The 10,309-nt window shown below is 40.3% G+C and overlaps 1 long non-coding RNA gene across 1 annotated transcript; it reads right to left on the reverse strand.

Moving 5' to 3' along the window:
- Positions 1 to 1,937: 1,937 nt before the first annotated feature.
- Positions 1,938 to 5,124, reverse strand: LOC105941158 (uncharacterized). Its single transcript, XR_001167781.3, has 3 exons — positions 5,051 to 5,124; positions 2,220 to 2,305; positions 1,938 to 2,113 (listed from the first exon to the last, which is right to left on the reverse strand). It is a non-coding gene; the product is annotated as an uncharacterized LOC105941158 (long non-coding RNA).
- Positions 5,125 to 10,309: the final 5,185 nt, after the last annotated feature.

Here is a 10,309-nt window from a genome sequence, read left to right on the forward strand (position 1 = left end):
AGAGAAAGTCAACATGAAAAAAGATTCATTCTTGCAAAATAATTAATTCTGTCTCAATTAATAATTATCACCAGGCACCGCCCCCTCACTCACATGGGTTCTCTGCTGTGATTTCTCACTTGGAAGGAGGAAACAACTCACAGCATTGTTACGATGGTCAGAGAGAAGCAGGGAACACCGAGGATCACCTGAACTTTGACCCTCCTTCATTCACAGTGGAGCAGCAGGAGTCCAGCTCAGACTCCACATGAATCCAGTTAAATTAGAAAGAGTCCAATAATCATCTCACCCTTTGATCAAAACTCTAAAGAGTTCAACCGGGCTGACCATACAATCTGAAATGACCACAGAACTTTAATAAAGTAACAACACGGTTTTTTGATCAGCAACTTGTGTGATTACTGACTTTAGTACAGTTGCAGAAAGTTAGGTAATTACAGTAATGGATTACTTTATACTATTACAGCAGTACTGAATGCACAAACAACTTTTGCATTTGCTAATAACTAAATTTCGCAGGCTTTGTGCTGCGGTGCTTATTCTGGAATTTGAGTCTTCTGATGCACTTGTGTCATTTGCTGACGGCTCAGGGCTGTAATGCATGTGTAAAAATGTCTTTATATTTTTGTCTACAGTGTCTCTGATCCACGCAGACTAATTTTGTTCATTTTGGCCTTATGATTATAGAGATGTGACTGACTCAAATTGTCTGTTTGCTCATGGAAAGAGTGGACTGTTGTGCAAAACCAGATATAAATAAAAGCCTGACATGCTGTTTAAGAAACCTTATCCAGTGAATACAGTTATTTTTATTGCAACACATAAATATTAACTGTCTTTATTTAGACAGTTGTCCTTTTAATTACAGTGACAGCAACTTAGATAAAGCACTGGGTGTATTTGCAGTAGTTGCCTGCATGTCTGCTTTTTAGCTAATTTTTCTACGAGAGTCAGACAGAAACTAGTGAGTCACACTTTCTTCACAGAGATGATGTAGTCTGATTCTGCGCATTAACACAGATTAAAAAAAATCACAAACTAGCATTCCTGATAAAAATGCTCTTTAAAAGTGTCGCCTGGGTTTTGGTGCTGCTGAAGGAGCAGTTTGTCTGCGCTGTGATAACAAAGTCTGTTCTCAGTGGGCGCTTGGAAAATGGTCTCATTTGCATATTGTTCACAAAGAGCTGGAGGCTTCAGGCTGGACGTGGAGGGAAACAGTTTCTGCTCTCAGGGGTTTGTCCCTTCAGCTGAGTTTTGCATAATGAAACAGAAACTGATACTATGAATGTTTATGCTGCTGGTATAAACTGACGTGAGCTCTTGACGGACTCAGTGTCTGCTATGGGAAAAAGTCATTCATGCACACATTTACAGTCATTACAGACTGCTGCCCATTTCAAAGGAGTTTAGAAATTAGACTGTTTCATTGCATCTGAAACCTTCTGCAGAAAGCACCTGTCCTGTCTTATTGATAATGGTCATCTTTTTTTTTATAAATGATTCTTAATAAATACTATTGCTTAATAAATTCCTTCAAAAATATACACTTATGAGCAAATAAACTACAAAGTACAGGAACACTTGCAATTAAACTCAGTCAGCTAGTGAACATAACCATTTAGCTGTAGTCATAACTGCAACTCCAGCTAATGAAACTACAGAAACACCTGCAACTAAAGAGAAACTTCTGCAAACTCAATATTCATCAATTTGCAGTTAAACACACCAACTAGAGCAACTAAACCAGTTGCTCCAATTACAGCAGCTGGACCAACAAGTAAATTAACAACTTGCAACTAAATGCTGCAACTACACCAAACGCTTTACCTACAACAGCGCGGAACGACACACCACAACTATTGCCACTAAGGCAACAACTAAAGCAACTTTGTTCACTGAAAGTTCTCTGAGACAAATGCAAACAAGTGTTCTTGGTTTTTATTTTATTTTATTTTACTTGCTGGTGTGTAATATCCCTTCAGACTCAGAGGTGCATGTTCATTGCATGCACCAGCTTCATTAGACTTTTCCAGACCCTGGTCTGGACCTGCGTGGTTCCAGTCATTCAGAGGGTTAGTGCAGGTCTCCACTCGGAATCCCTCCACTTTGTGGTCTGGAGGAGAAACGCGTTGCCACATGAGGGAGGGAACATTTGGTTTGAGATCAAAGTGTGGTTTGGGTGGGTGGGGTTAGAGTGGCGGTGGGCAAATGGAAGTTACCTCAGCACATGGCCTGTAATTGTGGGCTGGTGGATTCAGAGAAATGAGGCTGCGTGATGGTGTTTGGATGAAGCCACTGATGAGCTCTGGTTGAAGGAAGAGAAAAAACTTTGAGCTGCCCTTTAATTGGAAGTTTCTTTTTGTTAAACGTGAAAACTTTATTTAAAAGAATAAGAACTTTTCAGAGCATTGTGAAGAAACACAGTAAATGCAAGGAGAGGACAGTACGAAAGATTTAACTCAAGCAAGTTGAGCGAAACTCTCCATGTAAAGTCTGTTTTTTGAATGTGATTTGTATGTTATACAGATGAGGGTTGTAGATGGAACAGTTAGGTGATACTAAATAGAAACATAAATGAGTTGATCAAAACAAGCTGTGAACTTTTGCGTTATTCTCTTTTGCAGATGTTTGTTTTCATCTGTGTGGAAAGTGTGGTTGGCTCCTTTGAGGGAGGGTTTTCCTCTCTGCAGCTCAAAATATCTCAACTATAAATAGATTCTCTGGACACCGCCAGTTATTTTTATCCCAACTGAGGCTAAATTTACCGAGCCAGGCGTCGCCCCACCCGTCCCGCCACAGAATAACCCCCAACCCCTCCCTTTTCCTTTCCTTCTCAATTCTCCACTGTGGTCAAACCAGAGAGCTGAGGTCACAGTCTGAGTGAGGCTGAAAGGGAGCTCTGAAAAAGAAATGGGTCAAACAGAAGCGCACATCTAAAAGTGTCTAAACTCAAATCCAAGAAGGCAAAAATGAAGTATTAATAAAAGTAAATGAGCTTGCTGAATGTGTTTTCCCTCCTTCCCCCTATTAAATGCATAAAATGCATTTTACTCTTTGAGTCTGATCAAAGTTCACTTTATTTGAAGTTGCTTATTGTAAATATGCAGTGTTATCTCACACCCTGTGGCATCTTGTTAGTTTTTGGAGCCCAAAGAGATTGAATTTGGACCACAGGATGAAATGCTGAGGACAGTTTGGTTAGGAAGCTGCATTCATAAACTGCATGGGTGCATCACATAGACACATACACCTTCTAACTTGCTACTAGAATTTCACAGTACAAAGCAAGCTATATTATCTGTCACAAAATTGCAAGAAATGTTCAAAAAGGCAATGACATCACACACTCAGTCAAGAGATGCAGTTCAGTGAGCTGAATCACCCGAGGTGAAGCCTAACAGACAGCTCTGGGTACAGCTGGCGCGCTTCTAATGATGCAAAATTCAGTTTGAGCAGGTTAGAGGTAACATTTTGTTTGTTTGTTTTAATTTGATTTGTTTTTTAGAGTTATCCAGGCTGTTATAATATATGAAATTATCCACAGAGACTAATATTGTATTTGTGCAGAATGTAAACATGTTTATGTCTGCTGTAAGGTTAGGCAACTTAACATGGGAGACTGCGGGGATAAGCTTACTTTTGCAGCCTGCCTCAAGTGGCTACTAGAGGACCTGCAGCTTGTGTCTTAGCTTAATTTTGTTGCTACTCAGTCCTAATGCAGCATCCTGTCTTTATTACTTACAACCACAGATGGCAGTAACGCGTTACGCGTTACTTGTAACGCGTTACTGTAATCTGATTACTTTTTTCGAGTAACGAGTAAAGTAAGGGATTACTATTGCAAAAACGCTAATTAGATTACTGTTACTTTCCTGTAGGAACGCTGCGTTACTGCGTTACTAAAACCGTGATTTTTTTTGCGAGAATGTCTCATGACAGTGACGTAAGCGAGTGCGACGTGGCAACAGCTGTGTGCAGATCAACAATGGATCACATATCGAGTGCAGAGAGAGTGTGAGCGTGCAGAGTTTAAAGCGTGGAAGTACTGACCTTACTTTGACTTTGATTCCATAAAAAGTGACAAAAACATTAGTGTCCGCTGTGCGTGGGAAGAAAACTTCTTTTTACAGCGAAAAAAACCCCTAAACTTCCAACAAGCACCGAGTAGCTACGACGTAATGGGAAACTCACAGAGAAACTCGCGGATTCTTCCACTGACCGCGGCACACCTGCACCAGGGTAACCCTCCGCCTGCCCCACTCCTGCTTTACAGGTGAAAATAGAGCAACAGGACCGCTGAGTCTTTGACTTTATTTATTTTCTGCTGTGTTTTACTTGCATCTATTTGAAAGACTGAGTGTAAACACAAAAAATATTTTATGTGCTGGAATGTGCAGAAAATAAGTTTAAATGTTAAACTAATTTCTTCCAGTCAGTTACTTTTTTCAAGTAACTTGACCAACACTTCTTACAACTGAGCTGACATACCTGCAGCTCTGCAAGTCTGAGTATCACTATAAAAAGTAACAAAGTCCAGCAAAGGTTACTTTCTGATTAGCTCCTTCTGTCACTTCAGTTTCAAGCAACGCTGAAACATTAGTAGCTGTGTAAAGCTGCAGATATATATTCTCTCAGTTCATCCACGGTTGAAATGAATATCTGATCTACATTAATATATTCAGTGGTTTCTGAAAGATCAATATGACCCTGACTTTAAATACCACAAAATACAAATATTTCACTGGAAGTCATCTGTTTTTCAGCTGCATTTATCTGTGTCATGAGTGGGTTGAATGGAATTAAGAGCCAAAAGATAAAGTTGCAACTTACAACTGGAAACTGATAAAAAGTTACAAACAGGAAAGATTTCAGTAAGGGATGATAAAGAAAGTCAACTTCTGGTTTTGCTGCCAGTAAATCCCCCCACAGACACACACGCCCCCTGAACACATGCATGTACGTCTGTTCTTGTGAGAACCCTCCTTTGCATAATGCAAATTCTCATAACTGTTATCCTGATTCTAACCTGAACCTTAAAGATGAATCTTACCTCTTAAACAGCTATATAAAGCTCCTATGGCGACGAGCTACAAGGTCTAAAACACCGGTCCTCGTACAGACAGCTGTTAACACACACACACATGCAGGAAGTGGTGTCATTTCTGGTTTGTGTTGTTCAGAACACAGGGTGATGAACTCAGTAGATCACAAACATCCATATAATCATTAACTCACACAATCAGCCCTGAACTTTATTTACAACTACCCAGGAAACAAAATGACACAAGAGTCTGTAACCTGCAGGGGGGGCAGGGGGGTCAACATCTTCTGCCACTTTTTTAAAACCAACACGTCCAACAGCAACAGAGCTGAAAAACAGAAGGCAATGATCTGCAAATCTTAGAAGCCCAGCAGTCATAACAAATGTTCAAATTGAGATGTTTCAGTATTCCACAGGGAAGCTTGTGCACTAGATGTTCTTGAATTTTAGCAACACGGGTTTCCAGCCTTTTGTTGCTCCCATCCACTTTTAAAAAATAAGTGTCAATAAAAAGAAACAGACTGAAGATTTTTCAACTAATCAAGTTAATTTGCAGCAGGTCAATAATATGACAGAAGACCATCTTAGAGAGGTAGTGTTTCTCAGACATAGAGATGGACCGAGGTTCAGCTGCAAATTGAGGAAAAATTTCAGAATAATGTTCATCTGCGTAAAAATTGTGAAGACGAGGGAAAGCGGGTTGTTAAAAAACCTCCTTGTGATTGCTTTGGTCATTAGCCTATTGCCATGCTCGTAGTTTGGATACAGGTGACAGACTTGTCTACAAACATGGAAACAATGGAACTATGAAAAATGTGACACAAACGGAGAGCCTCAAAGTAAAAGTTGCACCTTTTGAACAGTGATAGTGCTGAGGCACAGCTTTTGCTCTGAAGGAGAACCTTCTCCATTTCCAGTTTGCAGTCATACTTTTTCAGTATGTACCATCCTCAGCCAGTAGTTATCAAGTATTTGCAGACAAACATGAAGCATAAAGGCGATCGTGACAACGTGCTAGCAAACATAGATATTGTTAGGAGAGATTTAGTACAGCACCTTCCTTGCAAGCACTTTGACTCAGTAAGAACCAGGAACCTTCAGGCACTACTGCATGTTGGGAAATATACATTTTTCCCCAGCAGATGATGATTGTATCATATTCAATATGGAAGGAAACTCTTATGTGTTTTTATTTTAGTTGAATATGTTTAATTTTAACATTAAAGTCTGTGGGAATTGGTTAATTTTTAAGCTAGCCTCAAGTGGCCATAAGAGGAACTGCAAGTAACAGCACATAAGTGTTGGCTTCATTTGTCATGTCTGAAGGCTGACTTACACCCAGTGGTCAGGTGGGGCCTTTCTGTATAGTCTGCCTAACATAAATCTTAGTTCTGTTTAATGTGAAGCACACTGACTTCACATGTAAATGCAAATCCAACAGAAATATCGTTTCCAATTTATAAACAAAGCCCAAATCCCCTTTGAGTCAAATTCATTGAAGGGTCCTGAGTTCAGATCCTGCTTGTGTGTTTGGACGCAGCGTCACAGCACCTCGAGTTCAGGACCTGCAGCACTGCTGAGGTCAGAGGTCTCTCTCTGCTAATCAGCGTCTGCAGCGTCCTGCCACATCAGACTACACGTGTGGCGTGATGACATCACATGGGGGGGGAGTCAGGGGGTGAAAAGTGAAGGTTAGCTGGGAGACAAATACGTTGTTTTTAACAACCTGTTTTCATACAGCACCTACGAGCAGTGCCATTGGTTCCTGGTTTGTTTTAGGTGTAACTCATGAAACAATTAAAACAATAAAAAAAAAAACACAAATGTAATAAAGTAAATTTTGATTTTAATGCAAACAGAAAGCATACATCGATAGAGCAGGAATAGAAAAAGATAAAAGTCAACATCAAACGAAAACATGTGAAGCTACATTCCTGAAATTCCTCAGCGGTTTGAGTGCTGCGAATTCCTGTCTGTGAAATGACAAAATAAAGCCGAAATACCTCAGGGACAACAGATTCAATGATTTGCTTCTCTCTTCATGACAGGCGGCTTCTGACATGCACAAAGGTTGTGACACAGAAACAAAAGTCTGTGTTCAGCATCCAAAAGACAACAAACACGCTGACCCATTTTCAAACCACAGAGCGATAACGACTTTTCTTTGTGCCGTCATCCTGAGATGTTTTTCATGTGGAGGAAAACAAAGATGAGGAGCAAATGGGTGAAATCACTGATTCACCACTCAAACGCAGGCAGAGCTCTCTGTCACAGTACAGCATGCTTCATCGGCCAAACAGCTGCTGATGAGAGCTGAGTGGAACAATCAACCACAGATGCCTCCTCCCATAGCAGGTCTCACTGGGGATGTTGTGGCTGCTGATCCTAGTGTATTTGAGCTGGTGTAAAGCCCACAAATATGTTCCAAAAGAAGAAAGAGTGACTTTAAGAGCTGAAGCAAGCAAATTCAGTGGACGGGGGTAAGTAGGTGCAACAAAATGAAAAGGTTGCAGAATAAATCCTCACTGATTAGCCAATAACGGTGTAACAGATAAGAAACGTTCTCATCCCAGGTCATCAGTCACTGCTGTTCTGTCAGATAACTGCTGGTTATCATATTATGTTATACTGGACTACATAATAAATCGTCAGTCAGCTGATTGCAGTTTATGTCATACTTGGTAACATTTTTTACACTTACTAAAACAACTTGGTTAGTTTTAGAAAAGAGTTTAAACCTTGTCCATTATTGACCGATGCCACATGACATCTTGTGCATCTGACAGTGTTGACAAAAAGAACAGGCTGCAACATATTATTGAAAAGGCCTGCAGAACATAGAGCTGGTGTCTTTATACTAAATAACGAATTTCAAGGCAGAGATCAAGAAGTCAGTTTGATAACAGACTGTCTGTGCATGCTGGATGGCTATGACAGACATCCAAACCTGGACTTCAGTCAAATTTGCATCCTTTACTATAGTAAAAGGTTAAATTAATAATGTTAAGATGTATTTTTAGTGTTTAATTCAATGTCAGTGAGCCAGTAATTGCAGCTTTTTTGCTGCCTTTCTCTCAGTACTTAGATGCTTGTGTGTTTTGTGATGCTGGAGTGATCTCTATCTCTCATACACTCATCACCCCTCTCCTCCTCTCTCTGACTCATCGCTCTGATGCTCTCCTCTGCTCCTGAACCAACCTTACATGGTCAATGACGTGGTGGCAGGATCTCCCTACGTAACACACCAACGTGCCATTCAGCACAGCTTTGGCACCTTATCTAATATAGAGACCGCCGCCTGCCCAGCCGTCCAATCAGTGCACTCCATCTGTTTCCAGGGTGACGTGATGTAGAGAGTAGGGAGCTTCCTCACCGTTTGTGAACAGAAATAGCTGCTAGAGTGACACACTGAGCTTCTTTTTAAGTCTTCTAAAAATAACGCCGCTATTCTTGAGCTTTGGTGATCTGATGAGCAGGTCAACACCACCAACGCCATCAGGAGCGCACATATCAAACGTTGCACAAGGGGGACGTGGGAATGCTGAACGTAAATGGCACAAATAGTACATCAAGCTTTCATAAGAAGCAACAGAATTTTCTAGATTCAAGGTAAAAACAAAAAACAGGGACAACTTCAGTTTTGTGTTTACATTCTTTTGCTTATGATGGCACACTTGCATAAATGAATGGAGAGCATTATATAATCTAGTGTATGTCTGAGACAAGAAGGCAAAGTTTGATCTATAATTGTTTAATCTGTGATCGTCATAACAGGCTGACAGAAATATTGTGTAATGGAAATCAAAACAAACATTTCCTGTTTTATTCTTGTTTCACTTCATTCTGTTCTGCTTGCTGACGTTGGCCCGTTTCCATTGTGTCCTCTTTGACCTGATGTTGTGATGTGTGAGTGAGATGTGGAGTCACACTTGGAGTTGTAAGAGAGTCAAGTATTATATTTACAAAAACCTCACATATGTTACAACACTGGTACAAAAAGAAAATATGCAACACTTTTCAAAACTGTGGACATTTTTAAAGCCATTTCAATGTGTTTATTACTGTAAAATGTCCTGAAATAATCACATATCAATTATTTCAGGACATTTTGCTTGTTTCTAGGGTTTTGCCTTTATGCCTGGTGTTCTGCCAGTCTGACTGCCTCCATGCATATATGCACAGCCTTGGACTGAAAGATTTGGATTCGATATAGTGTCATCAGATAAGCACAGTTGTGGAGGAGTCGGAAGTCTCGACATGTTGATACTGCAGTCAAACTGGATTACTGCACTGAAGGTATTTCATTGTGTCCTTGCTGTGAGGTATTTACACTCCCAGTTTCTTTTACTTAATGCACACACGCACAGGGATATCGTTGTGGGTGTGTAAAATGATTAATGCAGGCGGATACATTTCTTATTCACATCAGGGACACAGTGACCTCTGTGCTGCCACCACTGACGCCTCTGGATCAGATCAGTTTGCCTGCTTCAGGGCGTGAGCTCCTCATGTGTAACCCACTGCAACTGCACTTGCTTAATGTTAATGTTTACATAGTGCTGCTTTCATAACCGAGGATGACATGGCAGGCACCTGTAAAAATAATTGTGAATAAAACAAATTATAACATCTTCATACAAACATCTTAACTTTCAGCATGAATAAGTTCAAGTCTTGTCCAAATTGTGCTCAATTAAGCTGCACTTGCAGAAAATTATTCTAGCTGCTGAAAATAAAATTCACTGATTAAACTTCTTGGATATTCTTCTTGGTGTTTGGATCACCACATCACAGTGGAGTTGTTAAGATCAGTGACTCAGCAGACAGGTAGGTGCTTTAACTGCATCTGTCAGCCTCACCTGAATGAAATCACTCCTGTACCACGGTTTTATGAAGGGGGAAACTATCCATGTTTATTTCTGATGTTGATTTGAAGATTTTAACTTGGTAGTCTATGAGGATTGACTCATTTTGACTCTCTCAAATTATATGATTAGAGGGTTGAAATTTATTGGAAGCATAGTTTCAGTAAAAGGTCTGCAAACGAGTGTGAGTGAAAGCTGGACAGCACAGAGCAGATGCTTAACGTCAAGAGAAACTAAAACTTGATACTTGACATTGCACGGCTCAGATTGAAACAAGGATCAGAAATGACACCATCAGAGACGAGGTGTGAAAAAGCTTCGTCACAGCCACTCCATGACAGTGTGAGCAAAACACTGTGTAAATCTGAAAGCACTTATATGCCTCGTGTGTTTTGCCCAATGC

The sequence above is a fragment of the Maylandia zebra genome, linkage group LG15 (genome assembly GCF_041146795.1).
Source record: "Maylandia zebra isolate NMK-2024a linkage group LG15, Mzebra_GT3a, whole genome shotgun sequence".
NCBI classification, from domain to species: Eukaryota; Metazoa; Chordata; class Actinopteri; order Cichliformes; family Cichlidae; genus Maylandia; species Maylandia zebra.